The sequence below is a fragment of the Pinus tabuliformis genome, chromosome Q (assembly GCF_031772625.1).
Source record: "Pinus tabuliformis cultivar Carrire ecotype Pingquan chromosome Q, CPIR1, whole genome shotgun sequence".
Taxonomy (NCBI): domain Eukaryota; kingdom Viridiplantae; phylum Streptophyta; class Pinopsida; order Pinales; family Pinaceae; genus Pinus; species Pinus tabuliformis.
This window is the reverse complement of record NC_142296.1, coordinates 1,374,772,440-1,374,785,031: the sequence shown is the minus strand read 5'-3', so window position 1 is coordinate 1,374,785,031 and position 12,592 is coordinate 1,374,772,440. Positions and strand designations below refer to the sequence as shown.

Genomic DNA, 12,592 nt, shown 5'->3' with positions numbered 1-12,592 from the left:
AACTGGCAGGAAGCGAAACAAGAGAAAACCATGTGTTTCTCATGGCTTTTCTTATAAACCTTAAAACAACTGACAAAAACCGCTTGAACTCTAACCTCGAACCCCAAAAAAATTTAAAAAAAGTATAAAATTCGTTTTGAAGTTTGCCTTCAGGTTCGAATTCGTTGAGGTTCGACTATGAGGTTCGTCGAACCTGAACGAATTTGAAATTTTTTTTGGGTTCGCCGAATTTCAAACCTTAAGGTTCAAATTTGGCGAACCCTGTGACATAGATTCTACCAGGAGTGCTAAGGTACAAATCATTAGTAGGAAAGCCCCCGATACTAAATTTGTGTAACTCACCACTTCTTAGTGACCCAACGGACATTGTTGTTTTCGACCCCACACTAGCAGCCAGGAGAGTCCTCCTAGGCTATAGACAGGTGATGTTACTGGACAGCAACATGTTGTGCATGGTCCAGTTTATTGTCTAATTCCTGTTCTAGACAATGTTCTGTCTGGAGTTTCCTCTGTTTGGACCTAGGTTGTAGGAGAGTGGTCACTAGTGGAGCCTGAGTTGCTCTTACTCTTTGTATTCCAAATTCTGGTTTCATCTCTCCCCAGTTTGTAATTTTGGTATTAGAGATTTGTTACATCTTATATTAGGGCACTGCCTCACCTTATTTATCTTATTTTCTCTGTTTGGACCTGGGTTGTAGGAGAGTGGTCACTAGTGGAGCCTGAGTTGCTCTTACTCTTTGTATTCCAAATTCTGGTTTCATCTCTCTCCAGTTTGTATTTTTGGTATTAGAGATTTGTTAGATCTTATATTAGGGCACTGCCTCACCTTATTTATCTTATTTTCTACTTCTTGCTTTATTTAGGAGCCTTTGGTGCCCCTACTTTGTGTCAATACATGTGTGATCAGCAATCCCACTGACCTACATTTGTGGTCAGTTGTTGGACATCGACAAAATTATCTTACCTAAAGGCTTATCTTTCTTTGTTGTGCATGTCCTAATATTGTGAATTATAGTAAATTGTTGTTTGGTTAGCTGGTTTTTCTTCATGGAACATTGGGATGTTTTGAAAGCAGCTAAAACATGATTGATTTCAGGCAAAAGTATATATCAAGTTACCCTTATCAAGTCTTTTCCTCGAATTGCTCTAAATGAATGTGGTTTACTTCTATAATCTTTGAGTATAATCACCATTGATGTTTGTGAACCAGCTGGTATCTATGTCAATATATCACTTCCATCTTTTCCTTAGCAAGTGTTTATATCCATGGACCATGCTTTCCTTACATTGATACATCTTATATTATATTCTCTACTTTTCATGAGGCAGATATGTACTTATGGTGTCAAGTTCGTTGACTGACTTATATTACCTTGACTCATGGTTAAGGACATGTTAAACAAAAGAGCATGTTAACTAATATGCACAAAGGTTTTGCTTATGGTGGAGAAGTCAAGCTTAAATTTGTATTTGTTTTGCTGCATTTGGAAACTTTGCAATGATCACTCTTCCGGAAGTTTTTGATTGCGAAATATCATTTGCTGCTGGTCAAACTGCATAGCCTGGGCAAATATTTCAATCTGATCTTTGCGTGCAAGGCAATTTTGTTGAAAATGTAACTTGGTTTGGTCTTCATAATTATCATTGTACGTGTATCGATATGTATTTCATGTAAAAACAAAAAGAACAAAAATAATTTATTATTATTATTTTCTAATCAAAGCATGTTTTTCATGCTTCTAGGGTTTATTAAGTCAACATAAAATTTGTCATGAGTCAATCTAATGTAGTTGAGTCAAAGTCCCATTTGGACTTGTTGAAAGAAAAAGAAAGTTATTTTTATTTGAGTCAAAAGAGTCAATTTGTCTTACACAAGACCAAGTGGGCCCAGAAAAGGAGCTATTCAACCTCCTGAACATGTATAAATAGAAGGCAGTTCGATCTCATTTGAGCACTCACTCACTACTACGATTTCTAAGCCAAGAAAGGAAGAATTTCAGTGAAGAGGTCAAAGGAGAGAGAGAGGGAGAAGTCTAAGAAAGAAGAATTTTTTTTTTCTGCCCTAATTTCTGTTCACACGTGCGGATTTCTGAGGCAACTTCTGTGGTATTGCAGGCCCGAAATTTCAGGGGCTGAAATTTCAGGAGATGACCATATTTCTGAGATTTGAACAGCTTTGAATTCTGTTGACTATGGTTTGATAGACATGGAATGAAGGAGGGCTAACTTTGGTCTGTGTGGCAGTCTTGGTCTTGGTCTTGGGTCTTATATATCTCACTTTGATCTGATTCTATAAGAAGAGGATTTTCTTGGGTTTTTCCCCTTGTTGGGTTTTGCCCTGGCTTGGAACCTAATTTCTTATGTTCTTTGTCTCTTGTGATCTTCATATTTTGTATTTTTCAAAATTTAGAAGGTGGTAAAGCGACTTGTTGACATTAAGCTATTATTCTATTAGCCATTTGTATAGATGGTTTGATGAAATGCTTCAGTCAATTTTATTATTTTTTTCCCTCTTTGTTCTATCAGCTGTAGCTAAACTTTTGAACTCATGCACACTAGAACGTTTTTTGTTCACTTCCATGCATTTATATTAACACTTCTAGTTGCAGGGGGATGCAACATGTTATAACCAACTCCTTCAAGACCTTAATGATATCGAAGCTGGATATCCTGCTCAGGAAACAGCATTGGTGGTAAGCATTTCAGCATTGCAACATGAGTGTTGTTTTGAGTCTTGACACTAAATTTCTTTTTGCAAGTTCAGTTCCGTGTTGCTGGTTGTTTTGTGAGGTTTACTGTTTCTTTGAATCTAGGGGTACTATTAGTTAACTGATGGGAAGGTCTTAAAATTGTCAGAAGTCACTAATAATTTTCCATTGTGCTGGGGTGTAGATGACATTGAAGGCACTTTCTCAGGCAGTTTCCTCTATTAATGAGTATCACCATAGTTCTCTTCTAAGCTGTGTAAGTTTGTTTGCTTCATCAAACATAAATGAGATGATCTTGGTATATCGAGATCCTATTTTCAGGGTTTAGAAGGCCAGACATTGCTGTCTTATGCATGGATCAAATTAGGATTCAGTGCATGTTCATCACAATGATACTAACAGTTATGTATGTTGTGTATGCTAGGTTCTTGGTATGAGCTTTTGGAATTATAGTTTGGATGTAGCAGATGGTTTGACAGAATTTATTATCAATTTGGTATGTTGCATGTCACAAGTTTTCTGCTAGGCAGATTGTGAATATTCTTTATACAGTTTCTGTGATGATAAGGAAGGTTTTACTTTGGGCTAAAACTCAACTTGTTATTGATTGCAATGCAGGCGACATCAAATGGAGGGTTTGTAGATAGGTGCTTAGACATGCTTGTCAGGAATTTCCTGCCGCCTTCATGTGGATTGCCACTATTTATGGATTCCCTAACTAGACGGTTGATTTTAGGTGGGCTAAGTGCAGATCAACTCTTCCAGAAAAAGTCAGAGCACCTAGCAAGGAAAAATGAAATTCTAGATCGTGTGCATTTGGCAATACAACAAATTGCAGAACTTGTGCCCACTGCTGCATTAAGACTGCAACCAATAATTCTTCGAAGAATGCCACACAGAGTTATTCATAAAGATGTGAGTATATAAATTAAACATGTGTGTTACTTATATTTCCATATGAATATTTATTATAGACAATAGTAGTTGTGTATGATACCAATGAAATGTTTTGTTCAAGTAAATGTCACAAATTTCTCACTCAGAAGATGTTGTTCTTTACAGAGTTGGTTTTGAGGGACTAGTCTGCACCTTTTCTTTGCTTAGTCATTGTCAATGTTTTCATCCTAGGAAAACATGTTTAGATTGTGGATATGGTTTAGTCTATATTCTTTGTTATCTCATTGCACGATCAATTTAGCCTGCAAATTTCCACTTCAAGATGATCGAGGAAAGGTAATGTATGATAAGCTAAAGCAGTTGGTATTAGTTTGATTCATAAAATTGTCACTTCCTTTTATGTTTTCTTTGTGATTTATTTTTGTTTCTCTCTACATGTTTTGTTTCCCATCTGTTGATTTTCTGAGTGTGCAATGCAAATCACTTTCTTATGCATACAATTTTTTTTGGTTTTTATAATCCTTTTTGCGATGTTGCATCCTAGTTTCATTGTTATTTGTTTTTTGTATAAATAATTTGAAATAATGCACTTAAATTCTAAACTTGGTGTGACTTTACCTGTTGTTCTTAGGTTCAGAAAGTGGTCCTGGATGTATGGGCAGAGTCTGGAGTGCCCTGTGATTTGATGATGTGGTGCAGCCCAGACTGCTTTGTGTTTACATAACATTTGTAATTTTTAACGTTATGTTTTACTGTTCACAGCAATGGTGGCTGGTTTTAAACATTAACTGATTTGTTGAATGAAACAGGTCTAGTTGTGTATATTTCAATTAGTTTTTGTTCTACTAGGAATGTTGAACTCATGAAGCTATTGATTGTATTTCTGGTCCATAATTTTTTCATGTTAATATTAGTAATTACACTTGGATTCAGTGCTTGAAAGGTTTTTCTCCATTCATGAGAGAGTAAACTGGCCAATACTTACTGGAACACATCTGGGAGAGCTGAGTTTCTTCCCCTAAACTGCCTGTGTTGTGAGTCAATTATGGTTTTAATTTGCTTTATCTTATATTTGAATATGCCAACCTAAGCGATTACTTTAGCCTGTAGTCTGCTGTAGTGAGTATTGTCTCATTTAGCCACTGTTTTGTTGTTCTCATTCCTTTTTTAGTGTAAACAAATCATCATAACTGGCTATCTGTGAAAAGGGTTTTAGCCTATTAGGTAACAGCCCTCTGTGCACCTTCCTGCTAAATATATGTCACACTGGCTTTTTGCAGAGCAACACCTACCATTTTCAGCTAATATTGTCGCATTACAACCACACAGGAAGAGGTACAACCACATTCAGTGAAGAGACATGTTATTATATACTTTGTTGTTTTCCAGCACCCTTGTCTTTTTGGGTCCAGAATACCTGCTTTCCATGAGAGTATTTATTCACACGATTTTATTACCTTGAAGATTTGTCTACTTATACCTGCTCATTGTACATGCAGTTCCAGAAATTTAGATTATAATCTCTGTAGACTATTATCTGGTCTTCAAATTATTTCAAATTTATAAATCCCAGATTTTATAAATATGTTATGAAGAGACAGGTGAGATAAGATAATACATAATAATTTTATTAATGTGACCAAGGTGTGAGTCAGTGGAAAATTGTCTTAAGCAATAGAATGGGTACAGGTTTTTGAAATTGGTACGTCATGGAAAGGTGACCCACATACATTTTCGAAACATAGTATTTAAAAACCAAAAAATATAAGTGTTTTGAGTAGTAGTTTATTTTTCTAAAATAACATAAGATCTTGCATTTGATAAGATGATAAAGTATTTTAGTGTGTACTAAGAATTATTTTAGACTTAACTTTGTCATTGGATTCCGATCATTAGGCAGTGGTGTCCATGTTGTGGGTCCGACACAAGTACTTATATGGGCTCAAAATGTTCCCTGTATGGGCTGACATGCATCAGAAACGTGGTTCAGTGTTTTGGCATTGCACCCAAAACATATCAAAATTGTTTTGACTGTTTTGATACATTTTTCCCAGTTTCCGTGCATTTCTGGCCCGTAAATCCTAAGGTCAGGGAATCTTTTCCTGAAAATAAGTTACACACCATCGATAACTTCATAGGTTTGAGATCTTGTTCTTGCAAGTTCTGAACTTGTGCAGATATTTTGTAGTACTCATAAAAGACTTGGATGAGAAAGTTAATTGTCATTGTTTTCTGAAACTTTAAATTGTAACCATGTATATTGTGCAGCTGCAGCACATGAAGTTACCACAGTTATTCAGCAGGATAATGCAGTTATGTGCTAGTGCAGATGTTAAAAATTTATGTGATTTGTGTAATATAGTTTGGGATTTATAGAGGACATGGATGAGAAAGATATTTTCATTGGTTTCGAAAAATTTAACTTGTAACCATGTACATATTGCTGCACATGAAATTACCAAACTTAATAATCATGTTTGTGCAGATCTTAAAAAATTGTGGTTTATGTAATTTGTTGTGTGAGAGGGAAAGAGTTTAATAGCTCTTATATAACCACTACCTTTTTGCGTCATGCATGTATGTGACACTTGGTATCATAGCTTGTAGTTTGCCTAAATTGAATCTTTTTTCACAATTTCCTTAGTTCTGAATATCAGAGCAAGAAATTTGTATTGCTAATGTCTATAACTTTCATGATAATATATAGAATGATAATTATGTCAAATCGAATGATTTTATGTGTTTGTGTTATGTTTTCAGTGGAATGCTTTGTATATTGAGAACATGCTCAGGGTGGAGAGTAGTGCTGTTGGAGAGATAATTGGTAGGAGAATACTTATGGCAGTGGTGGACAGGCTTATTGAGATTGATGTAAGACACTTGCCATCTTCGACAGAAACTAACTTGCATTATTAATATATGTCTTTTCTAGATCATTTGGTTTAGAATGGCTTGAGAATGTTGGCTGAATGGCATTTTTATTGTATTTGCAATATAGGTTGAAATAAGATGGGAATATATTTTACATGAAGACTCAAGCAAGGTCTACACATTTGACATGGAAATGGAAGATGATGAAGAAAATGAAGAACCTGGGAAACCTGGTAGTGAGGTATAACCGTATAACTTGTATAGTGTTCCCATGAAATTACTATGAATAACAGCAATTGGCTTGGTTTTTAGTATTTACAGGAGATATGCTGCTCATCTCATTCTGTAGAAGTTTTTTTTTTTCTGAATTTGGTTGAATGGTGTTGTAGGCAAAGGTTCAATTGCCAAAATCTACTGCTATGCAGAGTCTAGGTGAGGTTGCAGATAAAATGGATGTGTTAATGGAATTGACTTTAGAGCATCTGAAAGCTTGTGTTGATGAGGGACGCTTGCCACAGGTGAATTTTATTTATTTAGACAGTTTGAACTGTCGTTGATCAATGGAAGGTGCAGGCTGCAAAGACATGCATAATAATATATTTTTTTCTTGACATTTAAGTTCTTCTCTTTGTATTTGTGAATAGGTCTATGATACTCTCATGCATTCATTTCAATCAACTATTTTGAATACTCACAAGTCCAAGTTTACCCAGGTAATGGTTGGTTTCAAAGTTTAAATGCCATTGTTAAGAAAATGTTTTGAGGTTTTGGATGCTTCTTGAAGTGTATTTTCTAAAGTATATTATAATTTGATATGTCTTGCAAGGTATGCAAAATTGAAAAAAGCCTTAAAATTCCAGAATAGAGGATGGCCAAGAAATTAGTATGTTTGTTGCACATGCCTTTTCGAATTGCACATATTTCTTTCTCAACAATTTGAGTGTATTATCACTGCAAAGCTTTTGTGTTTATTTCTATTCATTTCCGCAATGCCTTTTATCTGTTCCTCTTAGCATGGCATTCACAAAATTTGTTATGTAAAAAATTAGTTTATTTTAGGTTATTGTTTAATTTTAGGTTTAGTTAGATGAAAGGGCACGATCATAAGATCAATCCCTTTCCCAAAGGGTGCCCATGGCGGTATATAAGTCGGGCAACCCATTGTAAATCATCATCATCTGTCTATTCATTTTATTAATAAAGTATTTATATATATATTTCTGTTTATTCGGAAGTTTTACACTCCATCTGGTATCAGAGCGAGTCGCTCCTGGGCTCACTATAGCACAGCTAACGGTTCTCCTGCTCACTTGTTCCGCACTAGTGTCCACGCATTGTCACCTGTTCACACCACCGTTGACCTGTAGCCATCCGTAGAAAACTGCGTAACACCTGAACGACATTGAAACCTAAACTACGTTGAACATCTGGCTTACTACTTAAACAGTCAAGGGTTCCGTCAAAAATATGCGTGGTGGGAACTGCGTTATTTTTTTTAAAAACAGTCGAGGGTTCCGTTCTACCGTCCATTGTCGGCCGCATATGCAATCCGTCCACTTGTTGTTGACTGGCCAGACGTTTATGATATACGTATAAAGTAATTATAACGTGTTTTTCAGAACAGTGAACGAAAAGACGTGACTGTCCAGACGTTTATGTTATATAAATAAAATAAAATAAATATAACGTGACATATAAACCTTATATATAATATATATAACTCATATATATATAACGTGCGATATATTATATATATTATATATATAACGTGATATGATATATATATAACTAACATATATATATAATTATATTATATATAATACATATAATTTAATTAAATTTAACATTTTTAATTAATTAAAAATTATATATATATAAATTAATTTAATTAATTAAATTTATTTTAATTAATTAAAAGTTATATATATAAGTTAGTTAATTAATTAAATCTATTTTAATTAATTAAAAGTTATATATATAAAATTTATTTTTGCTAAAAAAAAAAAGAGGAAAAATATTTTAGCTGGCAAATAAATACACGCCTCCGCAAACCCGCTCAATGTCGACAATGACAATGGCGGATTTTCAAAAAAGGTTGTTGGATGCAGAGCAAAAGATAAATAACAACCACGATGAGGTCAGTAAAAGATTAAATGAAGTCGAGAGCAAGCTTGGGGAGCAAGCGGACAAAATTAAAAATCTTGAAGATACGACAAATCGAATAGAGATAAAGATGGAAAGTCAACATGTCCAAACAGGAGTAAACTTCAGAGAAGTCTTAACAATGCTGAAAAGTTTGTGTAAAAGGTCGAATTGTACACCCGAACAACTACTAAAAGAAGATGAAGAGAATCAAGAACACATCTCGTCAGATTCAACTAAGTCCACAGACTCTCATGACAAAGTTGAATCCCCAAAAAAATCAGCGACACCCCACCAAGAAGTGAGTAACACAGCCTTTACAAACAAGCAACTTTGGGATAACTTTACCAGTCAACACCCTTTTTTCGCTCAACCAGTAGCAACATACCAGCGAAGGGCAAAAGTCGAGATGCCTAAATTCGATGGAAACGAAAAAAATAATGTTGCATGGATAAATAAAGCAGAAGAATACTTTGAGATATATGACATCAATGACGATGACGAAAAGCTCAGGCATGCATCCATGAAAATGGAAGGAGAAGCATACAACTGGTATATGTGGTGGAAAAAAACAACACACGTCATTAGCTGGAGAAAGTTTAAAGATGCATTCTTCAAAAGATTCCAAGGTGTAAAGGAAGAAGAATTCTTTTCAAAACTCATCAAATTACGACAAAAAGGAAGTGTGGATGAATACACTCAAGAATGGGAAACCTTAGTAACACGAGTACCTGGGTTATCAGAATCTCGTTTGATTCAATCGTACGTCTCAGGACTTAAATCCCATTTACAGCAGAACTTGAGATGCATGACATTACATCTATAGAAGTAGCAAGACGAAAAGCAAAAACAACGGAAAAGAAATCCGAACCAATATTTTGGTCAACAGCGGAGAAAGCTTATGCAAGACGAAGGATACCCCAGTATGTGGACTCAAATAATACAAGATATGTTCCACCACATCGTCGTGAAGATGACAAATTTAATGTGGAAATGCAAAGGATAAAAGAGGGTAAATGTAAACGTTGTGGTGAGAAGTGGGACCCCAAACATAGATGTGCTAAAGGAAAAGAACTAAAGAACCTATATAATTGTGAAGCAACCAATGATTCAAACAGTGAAGATTATGACATAGAAGAAACAGAAGACGCCCTAGAATTCTCACCAGAATTAGATGACGGAAGTACTCCGCAAGTGTCATTATCAGCCATGACAGGTATATCACAACCTCAGACCTTGAAGTTAAAAGGACACATAAAGAAGAACAACGTAGTGGTTCTCATCGACTCTGGAAGCACACACAATTTTCTAGATATGACTGTGGCCAAGAAACTCAATATCTTTTCATTTCCCTTACCAAACATGAAAGTGATGATAGCTAATGGTAAGAAGATTGAAAAGGTAGGGAAATGCCATAAAGTCAATTTGCAGATTCAAGACTTTAAATTAGAGTCTCCGTTCTTCACGGTACCATTAGGAGGAGTAGATGTAGTCTTAGGCATCCAATGGCTACGAACTTTAGGTACTTATGCCGCCAACCATCAATTACAATTTATAAAATTCAAATGGGAAGGTCAGAAGTACAAACTACATGGATTCCCAGCACCAGAAAATCATGATGTATCATCATCTCAGATGATGAAGCTGAGTCGAAAAAGAGCACCTACTTATGCAGTACAATGTCATCAATTATAAATGTTATCTGCAAATATGACCAGAGAAGAATCACCAGAGATACAAGATCTGATTCAGAAGCATGAAAAAGTATTTCAAGACCTACCTATGAAGATGCCGCCTAATAGGGAAATTGAGCATACAATAGAAGTCAAGGCAAGACCAGACCCTGTTAACATCAACCCATACCGATATCCACATCTCCAAAAAACGAAACTTGAGATATTAATCCAAGACCTTTTAAAATGTGCGACCTTGATCATCTTAGAATATCTGATCAAGTGGAAGGACTTACCCGAAGAAGACGCTTTCTGGGAGAATGAATCATTCTTCAACAACATCCGTCGTTACTTATGCTTTGAGGACAAAGCATTCTTTCGAGAGGAAGGCAATGTTATGTAAAAAATTAGTTTATTTTAGGTTATTGTTTAATTTTAGGTTTAGTTAGATGAAAGGGCACGATCATAAGATCATGCCCTTTCCCAAAGGGTGCCCATGGCGGTATATAAGCCGGGCAACCCATTGTAAATCATCATCATCTGTCTATTCATTTTATTAATAAAGTATTTTTATATATATTTCTGTTTATCCGGAAGTTTTACACTCCATCATTACAGCATGTTGAAGGTGTTTAGTTGTTGATGATTAGTATGAGTTTAGATATATTTGTCGAATGTCATTTAATCAAGAGGTTTGTATAAGTGAAATAACAATGTCTTGGTGGGGGGGGTGTGCGGGGCTTTATTACAAGGGTCAGCTAATGTTTGTAAGAAATCAGCCTCACCTGAGAACGTTATTTTTTCAAAGAAACAGATATTGATTTATACTAGAAAAAAACCGAATTCTAGGCCAGGGCCCTTAAATATTTCTTTATGTTCTAGAAAAGCACTACTTTTGGAAGTTCCAAATATGGAGAATCTATTCTCATTGTTGAATGGAATTAGAGAGCAAGGGTTCTGCCTAGTCTATGATGCCTAGAGTAGCAGAGGGACCCATAGATTTCCACCATGCAGATTTTATATATTTCCTTGGGAAAAATTTACTTTTCAAAAGTCAGTTTATAATTTGATATAAGCCTTATATTGTAAAGTATTCTCAGCCTTTGGGAGTGCTAGGTGGGGCCCAGGTCGACTTATAAACGAGAGAGATGGTAGCTGGTGGAAAGATTGGTTTTGGGCATCAGAATTATGTGTTCTTCTCAGCATTTGCAGCCAGGTTGCGCAGCTCTAGGGCATCATTTCCAGTGTTGAAGGGCAGAAGAAAAGAGGACATACACTTCTCAGATTTGCCAGCTAACGCCATCTTCAGCCAGTCCGAGTTCATTTACGCAGAGGGCCATATGAATCTGTACGGATATTGTACAACACGTAGGTAGAGAGGGCTGCGTGTAGGTGAAGAAGGCCGAGAGGGCAAGGTGCAGTCCAGTTTGGGTGCAGAGGGTTTTCAGAGGTTGCTTAGTGAAAGGAAAGTTTCTCCCTCATTATTGTAATTTTCTGAAAGAGCAATTGGTGAAGAAATGAGAACACACACATTTCAGGTTTTCCCCAGTCGGGGTTTTCTGGGTATCTCTGGTGTCATTGTGTTTTTATGGTGTTATTGTCTTCAAATTTTTTTTTTCCACTGTGCATGCTAGATTAGAATACTCAGTATGTTTGGTGAATGTACTTGAAGGTTTCAATTTCAGTTTCTTTCATTGCTGTAATTTCACTAAATTAGTTGCTATGTATTTAAAAACTAACACGGTATCATAGTCAGCCTCTGATTGAAGATCGAAACACAAGTGTTTACTTCCTCATGAGTAGGTTAAAGGCAGCAAAGGCACACTTTACCAGCGAGTTCAACGCTAGGGTTTTTCTGAGTAGTTCGAGGAGGAGCATGGTGTATATGGGGTTGAGGTTTGAGGATTCCCTGGATGGGGCCTCAAAGTTCTGTTCTTGGAGGGAGAGGATTGGTGTAGTGTTGGAGGAGCAAGGCGTTTAGGAGTTTGTGGACAGTCCATTAGCCCAACCAACTGACCCTCAGCAGTTGGCTTAACACGACAAGAAAGATGCGAAAGCTAGAAGAATTATCCTTGAGGGAGTTAAGGACAACATCAGACATCACTTGTCTGTGAAGAAGACAAGTCAGGCAATGTGGACAATTGTGAGGACCAATTCTATACTATATATATATATATTTTTTTTTTTTTTTTTTTTTTGGTAGGTAAGCAATTCACAATAAAATACAACCAGAAGAGAAAAACATTGGGAATTCAAATTTATTCAACAACTGTCTAACACATTCCTAAATTTCATTTCACT

At 35.9% G+C, this 12,592-nt stretch overlaps 1 pseudogene across 1 annotated transcript in view; it reads left to right on the top strand.

Moving 5' to 3' along the window:
* Nucleotides 1–12,592, top strand: part of LOC149225027 (uncharacterized) — a 112,078-nt pseudogene that overhangs the window by 69,927 nt on the left and 29,559 nt on the right. Inside the window, exons 2-9 of the transcript XR_016249564.1 lie at nt 2,610–2,693; nt 2,893–2,964; nt 3,133–3,204; nt 3,327–3,623; nt 6,366–6,476; nt 6,604–6,717; nt 6,866–6,994; nt 7,121–7,189. The product of XR_016249564.1 is annotated as an uncharacterized LOC149225027 (transcript). The remainder of the gene's footprint in view (nt 1–2,609; nt 2,694–2,892; nt 2,965–3,132; nt 3,205–3,326; nt 3,624–6,365; nt 6,477–6,603; nt 6,718–6,865; nt 6,995–7,120; nt 7,190–12,592) is intronic.